The sequence below is a fragment of the Pipistrellus kuhlii genome, unplaced genomic scaffold, assembly GCF_014108245.1.
Source record: "Pipistrellus kuhlii isolate mPipKuh1 unplaced genomic scaffold, mPipKuh1.p scaffold_m20_p_2, whole genome shotgun sequence".
NCBI classification, from domain to species: Eukaryota; Metazoa; Chordata; class Mammalia; order Chiroptera; family Vespertilionidae; genus Pipistrellus; species Pipistrellus kuhlii.
Genome location: NW_023425515.1, coordinates 41,282,197 through 41,306,702, shown reverse-complemented (window position 1 = coordinate 41,306,702; position 24,506 = coordinate 41,282,197). Strand labels below are relative to the sequence as shown.

At 37.1% G+C, this 24,506-nt stretch overlaps 1 non-coding gene and 1 pseudogene across 1 annotated transcript; both read right to left on the bottom strand.

Moving 5' to 3' along the window:
* Positions 1–15,430: 15,430 nt before the first annotated feature.
* Positions 15,431–15,594, bottom strand: LOC118725199. Its single transcript, XR_004989925.1, has one exon. It is a non-coding gene; the product is annotated as a U1 spliceosomal RNA (small nuclear RNA).
* Positions 15,595–20,424: 4,830 nt separating this feature from the next.
* On the bottom strand, positions 20,425–23,450 carry LOC118723871 (annotated as a pseudogene).
* Between the last annotated feature and the right edge of the window lie 1,056 nt (positions 23,451–24,506).

The following is a 24,506-nucleotide window of genomic DNA, read 5'->3' as shown; positions in this document are numbered from 1 at the left end:
TTCGAGTCTGTACTTACTGCATTTGTCATTATGCTCTCAAAGAGCAGAGAAGATCTCAAAATTTTTCTTTATAAACATGAGTGCACTGAGCCTTATAAAATTACACATGGATTTTTTAGATAAATCAATTATAACAATGAAAATTAAATAAGTACACATAAATAAATGCATGGAAATAATTTTATACGTTATTATATTTATCTTAAGTTTCTTTAAATAAGAAGCAAATTTTCCTAGGATTGTCATGTTAGTGCATATTCTCATGGTACCACTGATTTAGTACATATCTATTTTAATCTAAGTATTTTAGACTAATTTTCAATTAATAATAATCATCTTCATATAATAGGCACTTACAATTTAGAAATCATGTTAGCACCCATAATTCTATAATACTAACAATAATTCTGTTAATTAGACAATGCAAGAATGATTAGCACAATGGAAAAACAGACCAAGAAAGATAAATACAATGGCAACCTCAAAGCTTACATAAAAAGTTATTTTCTCCATGTAGATGTCAAATTTATTTTTCATATTACATTAAGTCTCCAGCTCTTTCATCTGAAATTCCCCAACGCTTTCCCCCTCACTTTCCATTAGCCAGAACAGGGTTGCATGCCAAAACAACGAAGAAATTATAAATTATGTTAATAAAAAATAAATGGAAATGGCTGGTGGATGGGGAATCTAGCAGTGTCTTCTACCACAACTGTAATGCGCCCCTTCTTCATGTGAACCTTTCCTTTGCGCTAGATGATGTCAGGTGGAAGAATAGTCCTGGGATGCAGATGTTCCCCCACTAAATATGCTAATGAGAGGATATCAACCACTTGAATATTGTTCACTTTCTTTAGCTCTTATGAACACATATACCAGTTTGTATTTTATACATACTATTTTGGCTAGGATTGGCATGAAAATAGCAGATATACTCACATTGTGCTCAGTTAAATTTTATCCCTTGATTGTAAATTCTTTGATGCCAGAAATTTAGTCTGTTTTTTTCACCATTTATTCATGGAGTCACAGGCAGTACCTTACAAATAATATGCAGTCAACATGTCTTCTAAATTGTTAAACTTGCTATTTGTCATCTTCAATTAGCCCCTGCCCCAAGTGTGTCTCCTCTGCAATTATCTCTTTTAGACAGAAAGCTTTGTTTATTCATAAAATGTCAAATAACCAATCCTTATCTAGCATTGATTTTGTGGCAAGCACACTCCATTTTGTTAAATTTGTCATAACAGTCATCCAGAAAAGCCCTAGCCATGTCCAAGTTGGAAATCATGAAGTTTCTATATTCCATGCATCCTTAAATTTGGAGCTAACTATCACAGAAGAAAACAAAACACCCTACTAAAAACCCTGCATACATGTTCCTATCTTACTGAACAGACAATACAAAATAGAGATGAATAATATTAAGAAAGATTGGCACCTCAATCCATAAACCCTGTAACCTATCCCTTCACCAAATGATTTGTGTTCAGAGAACACAGTGGGCCAAGCAGAGTTACTTCACACCAGACACAGGACACCCATGGCTGTGGAAAGTCCCCTGAAGTCACTGGAACATACACAAGAGTATGTGTCGGTGGATATAAATATAAAATGCTTCATTCACCTCAGCCCCCAAATCTGACCTTATTTGTCGATGCTACCTTGGCTGGGTCTGGAGGACAAGGAGAGAACATCTTGACCAGCTGAAGCTTTGACAGATGCAGGAGAAGCATATGCTGGAGATGTGGTGAGAGCTGGCATGCTTTCCTGCATCTTGACCTTTGATGCCCTCTTAGTGTGGAAGTTGATGAAGCCTTTCTGACTCATGTGGCATCTCTCTCCAGGTTGTCCCAAACACTTTCTGTTCTTGTCTTTTTCTCTAGCATAATTGTTCTTTGTAAAAATAACATGATCTAATTTTTTAAATATATTTTATTGTTTTTTTTACAGAGAGGAAGGAAGAAAGATCAATGAGAGAGAAACATCAATCAGCTGCCTCCTGCATAGCTCCTACTGGGGATGTGTCTGCAACCAAAATACATGCCCTTGACCAGAATTGAACCTGGGACCCTTCAGTCTTCAGGCTGACGCTCTATCCGCTGAGCCAAACCGGTTTCGGCTGATCTCAATTTTTTAAATGGAAACTAAAGAAGAAAAAGGAAATACTAATTTGTACTACCTACTACAATTATTTTAGCACCTCAAAACTTATTTAAAGTATTTTCACTATACTTTTAAATGTTCAATTATGTTTTGTCTCTGCTGCTTGTTCTGGGTTTTAATATTTTAAAAAATAGTTTCTATTGACTTCAGAGTGGAAGGGAAGGGAGAGAGAGATAGAAACATCAATTATGAGAGAGAATAATTGATTGGCTACCTCCTGCATGCTCCCAAATGGGGATGGAGCCTGCAACCTGGGCATGTGCTCTTGACCAGAATCAAACCCAGGACCCATCAGTCCACAGGCTAATGTTCCTTCCACTGGGCCAAACCTGCTAGAACTCTTGTTCTGGATGATAAATAGCAATATGAGAAAATACTCATGCTGTAACTAAGGGGTTTATATAATATGTTCAATCCAGAATAATTTTGAGAATAAGAGGGGAGCAAAAGTTTACTATACAAAATTCTGAAAGTTTTATTTACTGACTGGTAAATTGTTTAGATGACACTGAGGCATACAATATTGATGTAAAATAGTACTCTTCAAAATCTATTTTTAAAAATAAGATTCACAAAAATTTACATAACATATCTACTTTCATTAAAACATTTAAAGTTACATTTGAAGTTTTAATTTTTTTATATTAATTCTCTGAACTCAACAATCTACCTGAGTAATCAGTATATAAATTTTTAAAGTTTACTAATTTTAGAAGTTGCATTTCTTTCTAATATTATGTTTTTTAATTCAGTTTTTCAGATAATTGACAAACTCAAAGTTGAATATTACAGTTAATAAATTTGAAATTATTGACATTTTTAGTTGAATTTTCTCTATAAACTAATTTTATTGAGAAAATATTCTCTTCTTGGCAGTTGAAATATTTAATAAGCTCAATTTATAAATATAAAATATTTTCTATTCCATTTTTATATAAAAATGTGCAAATATTTCAGCTCGAATATTGTCATGATACTGTCTTCTGCCTCTTTTTAGGATATCTTTCCGTAATAAATATTTTAATAAGTGAAAACTCATTTAAATAGTTGTTTGGTTTTATATTTATTTTAAAGTTTCACCAAACATAGGCACTACAAAATAAAAGTTCTTTTATATTTTCTATCATTCAAGAACAAAATATAAATTTATGGAATATAGAGAAGAGTTTCACTAAAAATCTTTTTCCACAAGTCTACATATTCCAAAACACAACTAAATTCTGACACAGTGAACTTTCTTCATTTAATTTATTTTGTTCCTCTTTTGGTTTTAGAAGGAAAAATAATAATATCTTCCTGTTTGTAAGCTTTATTTTCAATAATAACATTTCCTAAAAATTTGAAGTTAACATTTTTATTGTGCTATTTACTGGATACTTAAATTAAAAACTTCCAATTTATTTGGAATGAAATGGAAACAAAATGCGTGAGCCTCATTTATAAAAAGTTTAATGTAATTGCAGGACACAGGTTTGTTTACAAAATAGATCTTAAAGATTCAAATTTTGTAAAAAATCAATGAATGATAGTAGCTCCGATTATCATGCTACTATATTTGTTATATTCGATATCGATTTACTCACAAAATTCTCTGTCAAGAGTGGGTATTTTAATTTATAAACATCCCTTTATTATTTGACCTGGAGGCTATGGGAGCATTGTGGCAATGGACAGATCTGTGTTCCCATTTTATCTTCATTGCTTGCACAATCTTGAAGGTGGCACTGAGCTGAAGGCTGGAATTTAGCACTTTAGGTTTCAGCATGCTATGAATATGAAAGGAGGCCATTGTCCCAGTAGTCTTTGGGTTTCCCCACGCTCAGTTGGCTATTTCTAAAATATCCCATCTCTGCACACATCAATAGAGCTGGTACCAGGGGAAGTAAAACCTGGTACCTGATCTCAATTTCACTTCCTCTTCTCACAAACATCGGACTGACATGAATGAGCTGTCTCAGCTTTTGCTTTCCACATGACCAGTACCCTCTTTAAAATAATGAGCCATGACAGAGATTTTCAGGCTTTAAAATTAAATTAGGATATGGGAAATTCAGGAAAAAAAAATATCTTTCTCTTTCTTAACAAGCTTTGCTTTAAATCTCATTATAATTCTGTGGACATACAATTCCTATTTCGGTTGCCAGAAACTGAATATTAACTTTTTCTCTTTGCATTCCTATTATGCTAGTCATGATTACTCTCTGTACTTCTCCACTTTGTATCCCCTTAGAGCAGTGGTCGGCAAACCCTGGCTCCTGAGTGTGGCTCTTCCTCAAAATACCACCTATGGGTGAGCACGTTCATACATGGTATTTGAAACCGTAGCCCATGTGCAGAAGTCGTTTTTTTTGCATGGGCGAGTCTATTTTGAAGAAGTGGTTATAATGCGAGCCAAGGTCAAGGGGCCAAAGAGATGCCTGTGGCTCGAGAGCCACGGTTTGCCGACCACTGCCCTAGAGCATAAGTGAGTGCTTCAGACTGATGTGGGTAGAAGTCAGGTAAATGAATGAGGATGCAAAAATATATATGAGATATGTATATTAATATTTCCAAAATGACCACTTTTTCTTACAATACATAACTAAAGAAACAATTAGTGGATCAGAAGTATGTCTGGAAGAACATTGTCATCTGCTAACATTGACAAGTTGAATTACAAAGAATTCGCTACTGCCACAAATGCTATATGAGGGCACTGGTTTCACTTGAAATGATTGCTAACTTAATCATCAAAGAATAATCAAGGAATAATGTTCATATTTTGTTAGTTTTAATTTTTATTGTAACTTCTCTAATGTCACATGGCAAGTAAACTTGAATTTATGAGAGAGGCAACTTAATAACTTGATCTAAGGCTGTCAAGTAACAAGGTGTTGTACAAAATCAGGATGGAGAGATTTTTGTTACTGAGATCAACAACTTTCAAATTTCACTTTTATTTGAAAGCAGAATTTGGTTACCTGGCCTACTAGTCTGGCTATTTAGTAATGTAATAATAATTTAGATATACTTAGCTCATTGTTCCACATTTCCAAAGCTGTTTTATATTTGTAACTTTAATTTTTCATGAATGCTATAAAGTATTATTAATTCCATTTTACAGCCAAACTGAGACCCAGAGATTTTAAGTTATTTGTTCAAAGTGGATGGAAAGAGCAGAGAGGTGTAGTAGAAGGTCACTCTGTATTAGAATTCTGATTCTATCACTGACTGGTTCTGTTATGATGAAGCATTTCCTAACACCCCTGAGCTGTTTCCTTGTCTACTATTCAAAATTAGCAAAGTTCACTTCAGATATGTAATAAGAAATTAGTACTTGGCCTGGTAGCTCTTTTGGTTAGAACAATGCCCCTATATACCAAGGTTTTGGGTTCAATCTCCAGTCAGGGTATATACAAGGAGCAATCAATGAATGCACAAATAAGTGGAACAAGAAATTAATGTTTTGCTCTCTCCCTCTATTTCTCTACAATCAATCAATCAATTAATTAAATTAATATCTCAATATTTATAAGGAACTTTTCATTCAAAGTTTGGAAGGTAACAGCCAGTTAATAAATTATTATTCTCAATGAATAATCACTGCACAAGAGTCCAGTGCTTTTTTTTCTCTTATATTCTACTCTTTGAAAAAGATAAATAAAAATTTAGAACAATAACGGCAGGACCAGCAGATGTTTTAAAAAAGAGAAATTAAATCAACAGCTATTTTACATTTATTTTTTAAAATATTTTTTATTGATTTTTTTACAGAGAGGAAGGGAGAGGGATAGAGAGCTAGAAACATCGATGAGAGGGAAACATTGACCAGCTGCCTCCTTACATCCCCCACTGGGGATGTTCCCACAACCAACGTACATGCCCTTGACCAGAATCAAACCTGGGACCCTTCAGTCCGCGGGCCGATGCTCTGTCCACTGAGCCAAACCTGTTTTGGCAAATGTTTACATTTAAATTTACCTTACGAAATAATAGAATCATAAAAAGCAAGAACAACATGTATTAACCCCTCTGTCTACAGAAACACAGGTGTGGAAGGCGAAAGGCTTGATCAGAGTTCCTCAGGGAGTAAATTGAGGGTCTGCATATCTTTTCTATTCTAAAATCAGATCCAAGGCTTTCAACACAACATGCATTCTATCCTCCTCAAAGTGAGCAAAAAGAACCATAGTCTTAACCAATGAAAAATAAAGAGGCCTGCCAAAATCCCAGCCAGCCCTGCACACTTACTGGGCACCTATTGAGTGCCAGGACCTGTGCCAAGTGCTCTGGGGGACAGGGTTGAGTAAGGCATGGTCACTGCTCTCTTGTCAAGTGGCGGAAGCAGGCACACACACACAAGTAACTTGACTCCAAGGCAGACTGTGGTAACTGTTATCTTAGATCAGTGGAGGAGACAGGTCACACGACTGGAATAGCATGAAGTCAGGCCCGAGGCTGAGGCCATGCTGTTATTTAAGAACCCTATCAGGTTCATCTCCCAGCTTGGCAATGCTCCAGAAGCCCTGTGGCCTTCTGTCCTGGGTGTGCTGGGTCCTAGGACGCTTCCACTGCCTCTCCCTGAGTCTACTGTTAAGGCTACTGAAGTCTGGGAGTGTATAAAGGCAGGTGGAAAAAGTTTTATTTAACTTTTAAACTAAATGTTCTGAGAATACCTGGAACTATTAAAAAGTAGCCTGCTTAAAGGTTTTCTCTTTCCTTACCTAGTATGTTGGGAAGTACCAAACATCATAAATGTCAGTTTTCTACTCATTCAGGAAGTGAATAAAACAAAAAATATGAAATTTATTTCTTTTCCTAAGGCAATTCCATCTCATTCTGATGCTTACCAGTAAGCTGTTTGCATGTCTGTCTCCCCCATAAGGATTGTGAGATGCTGGAGGACAGAGTCATCCCCCTCCCCGCCACTCTACCACCCATAGCACTAGGAAAGCTTTATTGTATTAAATAATCAAGTTCAGTTCAATTGAAATGAACCTGCTGAAATTTCTTAAACTCTTCCACATTTTCCAACTTGTAAGGACTCAAACTCAGAATTACAATGGAAAGGAAAGAAATGAGATCTTTTTCAACTAAGTCTTGCATTGTGTTAAATAAATTGCAAAGAAAGCCAGGGTGGGAAGAATTAACTTGGATGAGACAACAAAAGAGGCCTTGACTAGAAGCCCAGCGGTCTGAGCTCTGCCCTTGGCTCTATCTCACCTCAAGCAAGCTGTTCCCCTCTCTGAGCCTCAATGTCCTTGATGGACAAACAAGAAGGCTGAATGGATTTATTGCCAAGACTGTTTATTTTGAGTAATCTTCATTTTAATTATGGTTATTTCTTACACCATTTGTAACATGAATAATGGTATAATAATTTACAATTTGAAAATCACTTATAGATGCATCATTCTCATATATAAAAAATGCTTTCAATATGGCAGCCTATAATTAGAACCTTCCTATGGTGAAGAGAAGACAAGTTGAGCTGAGGAGTCCTTTACTCCATGCTGTCTCTGAAGTAGAGTTGACCTCTAGAGCTTACTCTAGCTGAGAGTAGATTCCTGTGGTCACGCTCTGATCCAAACCAACTGTTGGAGCTTTGGAATGGCCTACTCACTTGTGTCACTGTATCCAAGAAACCCACAAATCTATGCTTCTACACGTGCTGGCCAGACCACCAACCAGAGCTCAAGGAAGGCTTCAGGCAAGAGGAATCTATCTCTCATGCACACTCAGAGTTTCAATCACCACCTAACAATAATAACTACCAATTCAGGAGTTATAACCTGAATTAAGGTCTCAGCTTGTAACCCACTTTTATAACTAACTAACTAACTAACTAACTAACTAACTAATTAACTAACAAGGCCTTTACTATGTGCTTGAAGCCAGTGTAATCTACTCCACCTTTATTATCTTTCATCATAAATGCATGTCTTCCTGACCTCTCTGGCTCTTGCAACATCTACTTGTTAACTTGACTCAGAATTTCCAATTTAGCTCTGATTTCTTTTCTTGGATCTCTGTTGCTAATCACTGACTGAGCCCAGCAGATATTCTCCATTGCAATATCTACTGCTATGTTAATGGCTTATACTTAAGACAAATACTTAACTGTTTAAAGTATTCTTCTGAGCTATTTCACTATGTCATGCCTATAATGAGAAACATTTAGAGATTTTCTATTGCCTACTGTTCAAGCCTTTTTTTTTTTAACTTTGATGTCCAAGGCCTTTCATGATCTGGCACAATCAGCGGCTCCTGTTGCATGTCCTACCATTCAGTAAACTGCATGTCTCCGCACCCTACCCACCGCACTGTGCATATACCTTTGTAATATTAAGTTGTTCAGTATGCCCTGCCCTATTTCTTCACTCCAATCTTATTAAAACATTATTCCATTGTCTATAGTGAAGCTTGAATGAGCCCTCTCCCATTACACTGTTCTTAAGCTAGACTTTCAGTAACCAGCAGGCAAGGCTTGCACTTCACTCGCCAGCATGTTCCAAGGTGAATGAGAGTGAATTGGGCTGGACCAGAACCAAATCTAATGAATGGCACAGAGTCAAGCAGGAGGAAATGGGACAGAAAATCAAAGGGCAAATAGCTTTGTCAAGCCAGCTTCTGAGTTCTTGGTGTACTTGTGGGAGCACACTTCCAGAATTAATTTTGTTCTTCCAGGCTGTATGTCAGTGAGCTTTGCTGGGGAACTTGACAAAGAAAAGAGCTTAATACAGCTTAGATTGAATGCAGTTGCAGTGAGGAATCAAAAAGAAAAGGAACAAGAAAGAGAGGAAAGAATTCAAGGGCCATCATGGTCTTTTATCTATGATTTATTCTATGATTTCAGCTGGGAAGACAGTTATAACATGGCTACCTTACACCGACTTTCACAAAAATGCTGCTTTCCTGACAATCAGAAAAAAGTAAGAACTGATTAGAGTTTAAGAAAAAATGAAATTCAGTGCAAGGGAATATCAACCCCTCAGGACAAACTTAGCAGCTAACCCAGAATTTGGACCATTTACCTTAGTGTTTAGGGTAACATGTATCTATTTTTCTTCTAGTTACCTTCTTTTAAAAATATATTTATTGTTGAAAGTATTATATATGTTCCCTTTTCTATTTATCTTCTTACTGGTTATCTACATAAGAATGCAGGCCAGAGTGTCTGTATTAACTAGTATATCTTTGGAACAATGGGTGACTGAATCCAGAAAGCTCACCCTAGCCTCCCTTCACTGTTGTCAAATCATCTGAGGCTTATTTGTATGTCTGGCTCCCAGGCAGAAACTGGAAGGTCCTGAAGGACAGAGCCCTTCTGACTCACCTATTTTTACCTTATAGCACCTAGAAGGTGCTTTGTCTTATTAAATAATCAATGATCAATTGAACTAATGTAAATAATCTTCTGCTATTCCATAGTTCTTTTCCATCCCAGTTTATATATATATATATATAATAGGTTTTTTTGGGGGAAGGGAGAGAGATAGTCAGAAACATTGATGAGAGAGAAACATCGATCAGCTGCCTCTTGCACACCCTCCACCAGGGATATGCCCGCAACCAAGGTATATGCCCTTGACCAGAATCAAATCTGGGACCCTTCAGTCTGCAGGCCGACGCTCCTCTATCCACTAAGCCAAACCGGTTAGGGCGCCATCCCAGTTTTTACTATATTCACTACAAGGTCTCCAACATGAACTTGCCAGGTAAAATTCCTCTTGCAAAATAGTTAATTTGCTCCACGCATTCCTAATAATCATTCAACCCCACAGCACAAGAATCTGGCTCTTCAACCTTAAAACTCTGGCTAGTAGACACAAAATGATCACGCTGTGCATAGCCAGCCCTCTGCACAGGGACAGTGTGTGCCTTGGCCAGGGCCTGGCCTTCTACCCCAGCAGCTGCACCCTGAACCGGAGGACCAGGCACATGGCCACCTGGTGCTGATCCCCTCATTCCACCTGACAGGAAGATGGTTTAAACTTTCTCTTGCACAATGCACTAGAGGCGGAGGAGGAAGGCAGACAAAAAGAATGGGTCAGGTTGATTTCATCAGCAGCTCCTCAATATTTCTTTGAGTAACGATGTTGGCAGCTTAAGCACAGCATGCTCAGGCAGATTCCATTTAACAGGACATATGAGCGGTCCTCAGCCTCCTCCTTCCCTCTTTCTCCTGGCCCTCGACAAGAATTGTTTTCTTTTCTTGAGGGAGGTTATAAATCAGATGTTAACAGAGTCTCTAGATTTAATTTCAATTCACATACATTTCTCTTCAATACTGAGTTCTCAGCAGTAGATCTTTAGAAATAGGTATTCTTCATATGAACCCCCCCCCTCCGTTTAAAAAATGTTTGTGTGGTGTGTGTTTTTGTGACATAAAAGTAATATGCTCACTGTAGAAATCTCAGAAATTTTATTATATATGTGTATATGTATGCATATACATAAATATACCTGCATTTAATGGATCCTTAATGTAAGCAATCTATTTAAGCAATTTTTAAAATAAATACACATTCAAACATTTTTTCATGTTAGTAAATTTTGATTCACAGCATGATTACTTGGTCACATAGTACTATATTATAAAGCTATCACAAAATTTATTTAGTCCTATACTGTTGGATATTAGGGTTTATTTCTTGATTACTGTATACAGCCCACTGATACATGTCTTGTACAAAATCTTCTGTTGTGCGTATTTCTATGGTTTTCTTAGAATGAATTCTCTTTTTATTGTGTGAGATAAGGAACTGATCTTCTTCCTTAAATTTAGCCAGCAGATCCAATCCTGGATTATGGAAGGTTTGGAAAGCACAGGGAGAGTGAAAAAATAAAGAACTGAATCTGCAATTGTCAGTTCTCTGGGCTTATTACAGCCCACAGTTTTCTGTTGCCAAAATTCCTTCTTACTAAACAGCCTGCCCCAAGATTCTCTCAGACTTTAATTGATCTATAGTTTCACTCATCCCTTTAATTACCAGCCCGCAGCACATAGAGACCCAAGCAGCTCAGCACATGAGCCATGTCATGTTTCCCCAGTAGAGTTCAACAGGTGAAAGTAATAAAAGGGATTTCAACCCTTACTTTTCACTGTATATGTATTGCTGGTGGAAATGATGTTCTTTTAGAGAATCATAAAAATAAAAGCATTTCAGGAGACTCATGAATGGGAGGTTGAGGTTTCATGATAAGATTCACTATAGAAGCAAAATAAAAGGACTGGCCCTGGGTTCCCAGTGTCTAATCTCCATCTGCCCTGCCATGGAAAAGGTCCAACTTTGTTTTAACCAGCCTCAGAAATAGGGCCAGTGGTGTCCTGATATTTTGCACCCTTGGTCCAGTCCATGTTACAGCTTAGTTCAATCTTTGTCTGTCCCCATCTGGCTGGCTAGGTCTGTTTCTCTGCTGCACTCTGACTGGTGCAGTACCCAGGCCTTTGAGGTCTGCCTGGCCAGGATGGCTGCTAGGGACTCATGGTAGCTATGAAGAGAAAACAGGTAAACGAATGGGTGAGCATAGAGAGTGTGGAGATAGAGAGAGTGCTTTGTTAAGGTTGGCTTATATAATAATCTTGGGCTTGGGAAAGACCAGGTACTCTTTCAAAATAACAAATCACCCTAGGTTTGGCTCAGTTGGTTGTTGCACTGTTCAGTGCAGTGGAAGGTCATGGTTTTGATTTCCAGTCAGGGCACATACTTAGGTTGTGGGTTTGATCCCTGATTGGGTGCATGTGGGAGGTAGCCATTCAATGTGTTTCTCTCACATGGATGTTTCTCCTTATCTTTCTTTTCTCTCCTTTCCTCCCTCTCTAACGTCAATTTAAAAAATAACCAACCAACGTTCAGATCTTCCTTGTACTAGATCTTCCCCTTAATTAATAGATTTCCTAGATCTTTCTGGTTTTGTGTCCCTTATCCAATTAGATCCTTTGTCCAGACTAGACTACCAGATTTTTGTGGTCACCATATTGGTTTCCATTCTGCATACCTCATAGTCAAAGCATCTCCCTATGCACTATCTTGACTTCTACTGGGCATGCACCAGCAGAGGAATTTCCCCTTCTCTTTCTCTCACCAGCCAGCAGTTCCTCTGGGGAGAGAGGTGTGTTAATCCCCTTTGCTGGGCAATGCAGCCATGGCCTGGGAAGTGGGTGAAGCTGTAGCTTCTTAGTGAAGCAGACTCAACATTAGATTCATTTCCCAGTTTACTAGGCTCTTTAATGCCTAGTTCTTTTTGCTCCCTTCCTTTATTAATATCTAGCTACCTATGCTAACATATGCACTTTTAAAAGGGGCCCAAAAAACCTAGCCATATAAACATTTAACCAAATTTTGGTGGCTTTTCTTAATCTTGCAATTAATATGACACCACTCTCTTTGGCCCTTTAACAACTTAATCTCCTTCTTAGCAAGAAGAATCTTTCTTCATCAGAACAGGAAAATGGGAAAGAAAGTAGAGGGTTCTATTTGGTGAACTAGGGTGAAAACTGAATGTTAGCAATTTTTGCTTGTAACATCATCATTCCTCAAATATTCTCTAAAAGTAGATGAACCAGAAACTGTATTAGTTCCTAGAGGGAATATGACTTGAAGAAAAAAAAAAAAAGCCTTTGCTATTCAGAAGTAGTACTAGTTGGGGAGGCTAGCAAATAGTGAACTGAACTATCTGACATGAGGACAGGTTTTTCTTTATATAAAGACATGGAAGATTGGTTACTGGTTGTTTCTGTTGATTCAAATCAGTATGGGGATGAGTCCCAGATCTTGAATATCATAAATATTCAGTTATTCGATATTTACTAATATGAGCAAGAAAATCCCTTTCGAGGGTGCAAACACATTTAAATTCCTGAGTCTAACCTACAGGAATTCTGTTAGAGAAATGATAGACTTATACATGAAATGGTGAATAAGCAGTTATTAAAGGAATTATATAAGCAAAAAGAATTAACATTTTAAAAGAGAAAGAGGGATGGCCTGGGAGGATATCAAGAAGGCACATAGCCAGGACCAGTTTGGCTCAATGGATAGAGTGTCGGCTTGGGGACTGAAGGGTCCCGGGTTCGATTCCGGACAAGGGTATGTACCTTGGTTGCGGGCATTTTCCCAGTGGGGGGTGTGCAAGAGGCAGCTGATCGATGACTCTCTCTCATCAATGTTTCTAACTCTCTATCTCTCTCCCTTCCTCTCTGTACAAATTAATAAAATATATTTAAAAAAAAAAAAAGAAGAAGAAGAAGAAGAAGGCACATAGGAGCGAACTATACATTGAAGGATTTTTTCTTCTTTGTATGTAGTTCAAATAGATTTTCTAGGGGATATAAAATTACAGTTGCAAGAATAATCTTGAGGTAACCCCACATAATACAATGAACTTAGACTTCACATAGTCTTCTTACTTCATAAATATTTCTTGAGTATCTATGATGAGTGAGAAAACATGTCAAATTCCAGTGATATAAATATTCATAAGACATAGAATTATAGCCAAGTTATAGTGAGAGAAAGATAACTACTTTTGCATTATACTTCAGATTCAAAAGTTTATTCACATTATAATTTCAGCTCGAACAAAAGAAAACAAAAAACTGTAGGGTTGATATTACTGTCTTTCTCTTACCCATAAATAGGAAGCATACCACACCAAAAAAATATACAAAAACACAAAATAAAACAAAAAACTGAGTCATAGTTTGTTTCTTGCTCTAAATTATACAGGGTTGCAAACCACTTTATTTATTCTATACTACAGCTCCTGCTGCAGAATGTTTTTCCACAAATAAAATTAGTGTTAGGTCTGATCATTCATGACTAGTTCTTCAGCTTAGTAATTGCACTGATCATTTTCATAGTTGATTTCTTAGATATTTTAGAAATGTATTTCTCCAACAGTTGGGTAACAGAGATCCCAGCATCTGGGAATAAATTATCTGCTTTCTGTGACATTTACTAAGAGTCAAGGACTTGGCCTAACTCATTAGTCAGCTCTGCATAATTGTCCATGTATTTTTATTACATTTTGTATTAAAACCTTCATTTTAAGTTTTCAACATTAATAACTTTAAATAAGCTTTAATCTATTATTTTGATATTATCAAAATATATAAAGTGTATTATTATACAGTATTTATTTATATTATCTATAATAAAATATATGTATTACTATATTATAAAATCCTATTGTTTGTTGCTTCTGAGTTATTTAATATTAAATATATACTTTTATTAATGTCTGATAGAAATTAAAATACTATAAATATATTTTACTATATATTACTATATAATAAAAGCCTAAGTGACCTTTACTGCTAATCAACCAACTGACCAGTTGCTATGATGCACACTGACCACCAGGGGCAGATTCTCAACGCAGAGTTGCCCCCTGGTTGTCGGTGTGCTCCCACAGGGGGGACACCATTCAGCCAGAATCCAGGCTTACAGCTGGCAAGTACAGCAGCGGAGGAGGGAGCCCTTCCTGCCTGCACATCAGCGCTAAGGAACAATGAGCCACACAGTGAGGAGCGATCAGGTGGGCAGTAAGGAGTGAGAGATCCCAGATTGTGAGAGGGATGTCTGATGAAGGGTCCTGAACTGTGGGAGGGTGCAGGCCAGGCTGAGTGTCATCCACCAGTGCATAGATTTTGTGCATTGGGCCTCTAGTTTAATATAACCTCACTCTCATAGGAGATGGTGTTTTAGAGAAGCATTTCTTGTATAATTTGAAAATGGTATAAAGAGACTTGGGTTATTAGAAAGTACACTGTAACAGTCAAAACTTAAATTTTGTACATGGCTTTGCTTCTAACTAGTTGTAAGAATAGAATTGTCATCTTTCTGGGCCTCATATTTCTCATCTACAAAATGAGAAGCTTGGACTGGAAAATTCATGTGCATGATTATTTAACCACCATTTGTTGAAACCAACCAAATGCAAAGATATATGCTTACAGTTGTTGCTATAAAGATGGATGAGACGATGATCCTCGCTTTAAGAATTACAACATCTGTTTAATAATACTAACTCATAATTATCGCTAATTACTCTCTCAATTATGAGTTAAATAAACATGTTCCTATTTTCCTCATAGTGTATGTTTGTGTGCATGTGTGTGCTTCTGCTCACACACAACCATCCTCTATAGGAGCAAATTAATTGTAGAAAAGTTCAAACAAAGACAGACTTCACATAGAAAACTTTTAATTAAAGAAGGTCTATCACAGAAGATAAAAGATAATGATTTACTCATTGCATTTCTTTTCTTTTTTATCACCAGGGGAGAGCACGGACACAGCCCCCCACTACCACAAATTATGCAGTTGAGTTTCCCACATTTGGGAAAATTGCAAGGGTCAGCATACTCAGAGTGCAATGGGTAAACCTCACCCTGGGGAAACCACCTTCTTGATCATCATAACTCCCCTGCCAGGTAAGTATTACCCATTACATTTCATTTGCATTTACTTTGTCCTTTTGGAGAGAAGTTAACTGTAAGAAGCTTATGAAAGCTTTGATTTAATTGAGTAAATTATAGAGAAAAAATATTTTCACTTAGTTTTGTAGTTAATGGGTCATTACTGAAGTCAACTATATTCTCATGCAGAAATCTGCTCTGGGACATCTTCTACTTACACAGCAACCAAGGAGTTGACTTTCCTTGATGATTGTTTTTCTTGGGGGTTGCAGGAAAAAATTTGAGAATTCTTGGGGAAAAAAGTCACATAGGAGGATGGCAAAATCAAGGATTCAGGCTCAGAATCTTTAAGCTGAGTACTACCTTTGTAACTTACTAAGTACATCTTTGATCTAATAAATGGCAACTTAGTCCCTCTGGGCAATAAATTTTTTAAGTGGTGATCACTTTTGTCTACCTCACAGGAGGATTGAGAAATTCAAAGTGATTCTATTTGCAGTCTTTATAGAAGGTCATGCATGTTAAATGGGAGGGTATATTTTTGTAGGTAAAATGAAAAGAGTGTTAAGTGTTGGAAATGGGAAGTTAGGTAACAGCCATTCAGTTCAGGACTCTAATGGCTTTAGAGATGACTTAGTTTCATATTCTCACTGTATGAATAATAAAGGAAGCCCATTTAAAAAAACAAAACTATAAAGTAAGATGTGTGTCATATTAAACTTTCACATAGTTTAGCTAACTAAAAATTAGCCATACTGATATTTTTTTGAGTTCAGAAATCTTTAGGACAGTGACTTTTTAAATAATTTTTGTTTTATGTTTTGATATTTATCCTGTGAGTGTGTACATATCAACTAATTCACTAGGCAATTCTAGATTTCTAGAATTAGTTTTATGCTCTAAAAATATACTCTCTCAGGGTAAGTTATCTCTTAGAGAAAAAATGCATAACAATAAAAAATCTTTAAACTTTAAATCTGTAAATATATATTTTAGAAATATCCAGGCTTCTGAATTCAGATTGCTGTAGATTTCTTCCAGCTTCCTCTAAGCATTTGCCCTTGGAAGATGGATATCTTGGCTATGTTTAGGAAAAGAGCCTGCCTCTAAACCAAATGACGCATTTCCAACTTGCCCTCACTTGCTCTATTTATTCAGAGATAATTTCAAGATAGAAAAGTTGCAGTGGTTGTTAAGAGACAATTACCATGGGTCCCCCGCATTTCTGTACTTCCTCTGAACTGAGACAGTAATTACCCTTTATTCCAGAATGTTCATGTGGCAAAGGGCCCTGGAAGATTGTGATAGTGCCTCTTTTTCAACAAAAAGATAGGCTTATGGCTATTATCAAATATCCAGATTTCCTAAATTTAGGGTTTCTTTCCTGTAATGTATCTGAGTGTGTGCAGATGTCTCTTGGCACTATTTTTGCTGTCCTTTGGAAATCAGGCCTTAGGGAACCAGTGCAAACTTGCTCACCCTCAGGCTGCTTCTTTTAGTTGCTGACCTACTAATAGTCTTATGTCTTCTACCAACAGCCATACACTGGGGCAGGCAAACGTGTTATCTTGCAAGTAAAATCTCACTTTTCCCAGCTCTTGGCAGTGATTATGGTACCTTATTCACAAGACTCTTTCCATCAAAGAGAATTAATTTAATCTCATTCCTATTTGAGAAAGATTGCTTTACAAATATGCATGTGATGCCAAACTAGCCAAGGCAATGTGAAGGTAAGTATGGGAGAAGGCTTTCTAGATCTTCATAAATCAAAGAGGAAGAGAAGCCATGTACGACCCTTGCAAGCATTACATTCATCCTGCTTCAACCCTGGGGATGACAAAAACCACACATGGAAAAATAAGAGAACAAAACCAGAGAACAAGACACAACCCTGTCTCTAGCTGTAGCCAAGACTGCTACTACATTGGAGAATGTACTTCCTTATTGTTTAAGGCAATTTGACTCAACTTCTTTGGATTATTTTTATCCAAATTGACTGAGTTGATACTGTAGCCTATGAGCCATGTCACCATGTACACTCCCTGGATCCACTGCAATGACATAGATCTCCAAACACTTATTTCATTTAGTTTTCTTTTTTCTTATAATATACACACAGAAGACAGCATAATAATTATAAGTTCAATACAAATAATCACTTACATTAAGTAATAAAACATTTGACAGGCCAAAACTGATTTGGCTCAGCGGATAGAGCATTGGTCTGTGGACTGAAGGGTCTCAGGTTTGATTCCTGTCAAGGGCATGTACATTGGTTGCGGTACATTCCCGGCAGGGGGTGTGCAGGAGGCAACTGATCGATGTTTCTCTCTCATTGATGTTTCTAGCTCTCTATCCCTCTCCCTTCCTCTCTGTAAAAAGTCAATAAAATATATTTTAAAAATATTGACAGTATCCCACACAAGGAACTCTTCATAACCACAACTCTCCCCTGTCCCTCTAGAGATAATTACTTTTCAGAATTTTGTCATAAACATCTTCCTGCCTTTTTAAAAACAGCTTCACCTCCTAAATATGCATCCCTAAATAATATAATTTAGCTTTGCCTGCTTTTGAACTGTATATAAATGGAATCGTTGTCTATGTATTATTTTTTGTCTAGCTTCTTTGTCAATTTCCATGTGACTTCTATCAGTTTGCTGTGCAAAGCTTCCATTTTTTTTGTTTGTTTTATACTATTGCATTGCATAAATATGTCAGTATTTATTTATACATGATATTGGTATTTGGTTGTTGTTTTTTTCTGGGACAAAGAACAAAAATTATGGCATACACATCCTTATATTGATATCTTGGTACCTACCTCCAAGATATTATCTAGGTTATACACCTAAAGAAAAATTTCTATATCATAGGATGTACATATTTTCAAATTTATCATATAATGCCAAATATTTTTTATTTTTTTATTTTTTATTTTTAGTATTTGTATTCCCAGCAGAAGTATAGGAGATTACTCATGATAAAAAATTCTGGTGTTATCCAACTTTTTAACTTTTGCTAAACAATTGAGAACTTAATCTCATTGTGTTTTTAAGTTGCATTTTTATGATTGCTAATTGAGGACCCTTTAATATGTTTGTTAGGCCCAATAGCTATGTTCTACTGAGATTTACCTGTACAAATATTTTGCCCATTTCTTTATTGTGTTGCCAGATTTTTATTTTATTTTATTTTATTTTAATTTTTTTTAATTTTATTGATTTTTTACAGAGAGGAAGAGAGAGGGATAGTTAAAAACATTGATGAGAGAGAATCATCGATCAGCTGCCTCTTACATGTCCCCTACTGGGAATGTGCCCTCAACCAAAGTACATGCCCTTGACTGGAATCAAACCCGGGACCTTTCAGTCCATAGGCCGACACTCTATCCACGAAGCCAAACCGGTTTTGGCGTGTTGCCAGATTTTTAAAGTTTATTTGTTGGAGTGCATTATATATTCTAGGTACTAGTTCCAGATACTGTGGAATCAATGTCTTCTTCCAACATTAGTAACTTCCTTTCATTTCTTTACAGTATTTGAATGATGTTTAAAATATTAATACCAACAAATATATCATTTTGTTATGGTACTACTTTTAGGTCATGAAGATGTTTTACATTAACTTAGAAAAACTTTAAAACTTTGATTTTTACAAGTAAATTTTTAATTCACATGAAATTCATATTTGCATCCTAGATGATAAAGGTCAGCCTTTTGCCTCAGCAAATTCATTCCTCACTCACCTACGATTCCATCACAAGAATAAATCAAGTGTCCACTTCTGTGGCAACCTGTTTCTAAATTTATCACATATTTATTCAAATTATAAAGGATGATCACTCAATATAAAGTAAAAACACAAAGCTGTATTATTGTTTACCAGAGTAAGGGAGAGGATTGCACACTAAGAACAGTATCTGAGGAGAAAGATAGCTGATCATATTTAAGGTTCTGGGGAAGCGTGTATTTTCAGAAATCTAATGGAACTGGCATAATCTAGACTTGTGGTTAACTCAGATAAGACTGTTACTGATTGACATTGAGAAGTGGGTCATTAGTGGGTTCAATCTGTCACGGATTGGCTGATTTTCAGAAGAAGTGGGTGATACTGATTTTTGGCTTACAAAAGTGTGTTCCCTACCACAAGCTATTGTTCCTTATTTAAGAAGCTTAAAACTGATTCAGACAATGACTTGTGACCATGACTAACAAATAATCAATCTTTTCCTACCTTTGTGGGGACTTTTTAAAACATCTTTTTTTTTTTTTTTGTCTATTTGTCTAACCAGGTACCAATTTCATTCTGTTTTAATTACTATAACTTTATGATGAGTCTTAATATTTGGTAGGATATGCTCTTCCACTTTATTTTTCCCCCCAAGACAGTCTTAGGCATTCTCATCTATTTCAAGTCTTTATATTGTAAATTTTAGAAGCTAATTTTTATTTATTTTTTTATTTTTTTACTGTTTAAAGACTTTTTATTAAAGCAAGAATTTTATGATCCAAATTATGTTTTCTTGCTCAGTTATCAATTCTGTTATTTAAAACAGAAGTGACATTATGAGCTATTCCACAGTAGAGAATTACAAAATTAAAGAAAGGAATGCTTTAAATTTTTGTACTTTGCTAAAAATTCTTTTTCCCAGGGTCTATAAAACATTAATTTATTTTTATATTTTATGATTTTTTTGTAGTTTTTGTTTTTGTTTTTGTTTTTAAATCAATAAGTAATCTAGGACTAGCATTATTTTTGCTAAACCTGGCATTTCCTCGGTACACAAGGTCCAAAATTTCCTTTCCTTTTTTTTAATTTATTTTATATTTTGCAATGTTTGTTTTTTCCCCCCATAATATTGTTTTTCTATGTTTAGATATTTTTCTTCGGTGAAGCATGAGTTTCTTTTCGTGGTCCCTGATCAATTTTAAACAGTTGGAACACGGGTGGCACTGTTAACTGCTTTCTGGGCAGCCTCTTTAGCTTGGTGGGCTCGCAGTACGGCTACAGCTTCATCAACTTTAGAACGAAGAGATTCCGGAGACTAAAGCATATGAAGAAGTTCTGAATTATCGATCTCCATCAGCATGCCAGTGATTTTACCAGCAAGAGTAGGATGCATGGCTTGAATGAGAGGAAACAGCCTTTCATCCAACATTTGCTTTTGCTCTTGAGGAGGGCAGATGCCAACTTGAAGCAGTCAAAGGCTCCTGACCTTCTATATGAATAGCAAGCTGCTGCATGGTGACTTTTGGCTGTGCATTAAGATATTGTTAAGGATTGCGAACTCCTGCAGGGCATTTATACTGTGGAACGGTGCAGACAGCAGGAGTAGCTGCAGCAGCAGCTGCTGCAGGACGAGGACCCATTGTCTGTGTTGACGTGTTAGCAACATGCTGTGTGGACATGACTTGTGGAACCTGTGAAGAAGCTGGTCTCATAGTACTAAATGGTGGTCTAGGAGCGGCTGGGCGGAAAGCACTGGGCATATTTTGGAATGGTTGAGGTCTGGCACCCTGAGCAGTCCAGCGAGGACTTGATCTTAGTTGAGCAATTTGGCTAGGAGGATAGTATGCAGCACGGTTCTGAGTCTGCGGGATAGCTGCCATGAAGTAACCTGAAGGAGGGGCTGGTTGGTAGGGGTTGATTACGGGGTTGGGCACAGCTCTCACACTTGCCATTCTCTGCATATACTGGTTAGTGAGGTGAGCCTGACGCTCTTCTTTGCGCTGAGCTAAAGCCACGTACAATGGTTTGGTAGCCACAATTCTACCATTCATTTCTGTAACTGCTTTAGTGGCTTCTTCTGGGGAGGAGAAACATACAAAACCAAACCCTTTGCTGCGACCACCTTCCATCATAACCTTTGCGCTAGTGATTGTACCAAATGGAGAGAACTCTTTCTGGAGACGTTCATCATCAATACCATCATCAAGATTCTTTACATAAAGGTTAACACCCTGGTATCTGGTGATCCTATCTTGCTTCATCTGTTCAAATTTATGCTTAAGTTCCGTCTGCCGTTCCAGTTTTTTCTGAGCTCGGCCAACGTAAATTTGTTTTGCATTGAGCTCCTTTCCATTCATCTCATCCACAGCTTTCTGTGCATCTTCATGCCCTTCAAAGCTTACAAATCCAAAACCTTTGGATTTTCTACTTTCATCTGTCATTACTTTCACACTTAAAGCAGGTCCAAACTTGCCAAAGAGATCCTTAAGGCACTCATCATCCATGTCTCCTCCAAAATTCTTGATGTAAACATTGGTGAACTCTTTTGCCCTAGCTCCAAGTTCTGCTTCTTGTTCTTTATGAGACTTAAATCGCCCAACAAATACTTTATGATCATTTAGAAGCATCCCCTTCATTTTTTCAACAGCTCTTTCAGCTGCTTCCTGTGTTGCTGGAAACCAAGCATTGTCTCACTAATAGAAAGAGGCTGGTCAACCTTGAAGCTCTGAAAGGTCAGAGCCAACCACACCCTATCTAATTGTGACAATAGTAACTGTGGCAACTTTCCCATCTTGTAATCATGTAAATCCTTACTATATGATAATCCGCTTATTACCTGCCTAAGGGCTATGGGTGTTTCCCAAAGCTGCTTAAGGGTACTGGGTGTTTCCCAAAGCTGCTTAAGGGTAATGGGTATATCCCATAGCAGCCTCAATAAAAGGGATAGCAAGGCCAGAGCCTAGCCCTAGAGAGTTTTCCCACTAGAGGTTCACTCCCGCCTGGCCCCCCATTTGTCCCAAATTAACTCTTTTCTAGTCTCTCTCTTCATTTTAGTGTGTGGCCTCCTCCAGAAACCAGACCCTGAGTGGGCCCTAATCATGCGGGTCTTGTTAAGGGTTCCCACACTGTGTCTCAAAATGTACAAACCCATAACCCTTGGAACCATTTTCATCACAAACCACCTTACATGAAAGGATGTTACCAAAAGCAGAAAATGTATCATACAGTTCTTTATTATCAATGGATTTGTCCAAATTTTTTTATAATATATTTTTATTAAATTATTATTTTTGTACATATACCAATGCCCCCCACTTCCCGTACATACCCTCCCTCCCCAGAGTTTTGCATCCATTGGTTGTACTTATATGCATGTATACAAGTCCTTTGGTTGATCTCTTATCTCCCCCAGATCTCCCCAAACTCCCCGCTATAATTTGACAGTCTGCTTGTTGATTTACTGTCCCAGTAATCCCACTCCTAGGAATATATCCCAAGAAGCTAGAAACATCAATCAGAAAGAATATATGCACCCCTATGTTCACAGCAGCACAACTTACAATAGCTACGATTTGGAAACAGCCTAGGTGCCCATCAGCAGATAATTGGATCCAAAAACTATGGTACATTTACACAATGGAATATTACGCAGCCATAAAAAAGAAAAAATTCTTATCGTTTGCAGCAACCTGGATGGAATTGGAGAACATCATGCTGAGTGAAACAAGCCAGTCAATGAAAGAGAGACACTACATGACCTCACTTATTTATGGATGATAAAGAACATTATAAACTGAAGAACCAAAAGATAGATTTGTCCAAATTTTTAATGAATAAGTTGCTGACTCCACTTTTGGAAGTGATGGATCACGCTGAGACCACATGATGCGAACTGGCTTGCCCTTTATAACATCAAATTCATGGTGTCCAAGTATGCTCCGGTCCGCCGGCTGCTGGAAGTTCACATAGGCATAGCCTTGGGAGCGGCGGGTGATCATATCCCTGCAGACCAGATGGAGAGGATGGGCCAGGCCAGGCTGAACTTCTTGTAGAGCATCGCCTCGGTCACATCAGGGTGCAGGTCCCCCATGTAGAGCAAGGCCATTGGGTAGCTGGGGGCGCTGGGGTTCATCTCCGCACGGCTGTCCTTGGGGCCACAGGCCGCGACCTTTTTCCTGTTGAGAGGAAGAAGGAGAGCGAATGCGAGGCCAGGAGAGGAGGAGTGGGGGTGAGCGCGGAGGGACAAAAATCAAGCGGAATCGAGAAAACTACTCAACAGCCGCCAACAGTGAAGAAGGCCTCGGTCTCTGGGTTCCTTCTTGGAGCTGCTGCTGCTGCTGCTGCTGCTGCTTGCGGGGCCGCAGGCGGGTCGGTCTCGGCTGCTTCACCGGGTTATTTTTATAAAAAAGGAAGAAAAAAAAAAAGTCTCCGGTGGGGGGGAGGGAGACGCGGGCTTTTCTGTAAAATTTCTTTTTTGTGTGTTTTTTAAAAGATTTTTTTTAGATTTTTTTGTTTTTGTTTTTGTTTTGTTTTTGTTTTGTTTTTAATAATAAATGTGTTCCGAGCCCGGAGCACACACTCCGCACTCTCAGCACTAACAGCTGGGGAGAAGGGGCTAGAAGCTGATTTTTAAATTATAAACACAAACTTATGATTTTGTTTGTATTTCATTGAAACATCAGATCGATTTTAGAGAATTTATGTCTCTATAATATTGAATCTTCTAAGCTAAGAATATAAAGCACTCTTTTCACTTCTTCATGTTTTTTTTTTTCATGTCACTCAAAAATTTTAGCATTTTCTATAACTTGTACATATTTTGCTAGCTTTATTTCTAGGTACATCATATTATTTTATAGTATCATGAATGGCATATTTAATTCCTAACTACTTATTTCTGGTAGATAGTGTTTAATTTATTTCTGTATATTTAGTTTGTATCTATAACATTATTAAATTTTCTTACTTATTTTTCTCACTTATCAATATAATATTTTTTAATTTGAAATGTACACAATAATGCAATCTCTTTTGTTTCTTTCCTATTCTTTTACCTTTTATTTCTATCCTTTGTTGCTTACTTTACTAATTACACTTCTTGTAAAATATTGAATAGAAATTTTGATATCTAGAATTCCTCTGGCCACATTTTAGACATTTTCAAGCTTCTTTTTGAAATTGCAGGTGGATATATATAACTAAA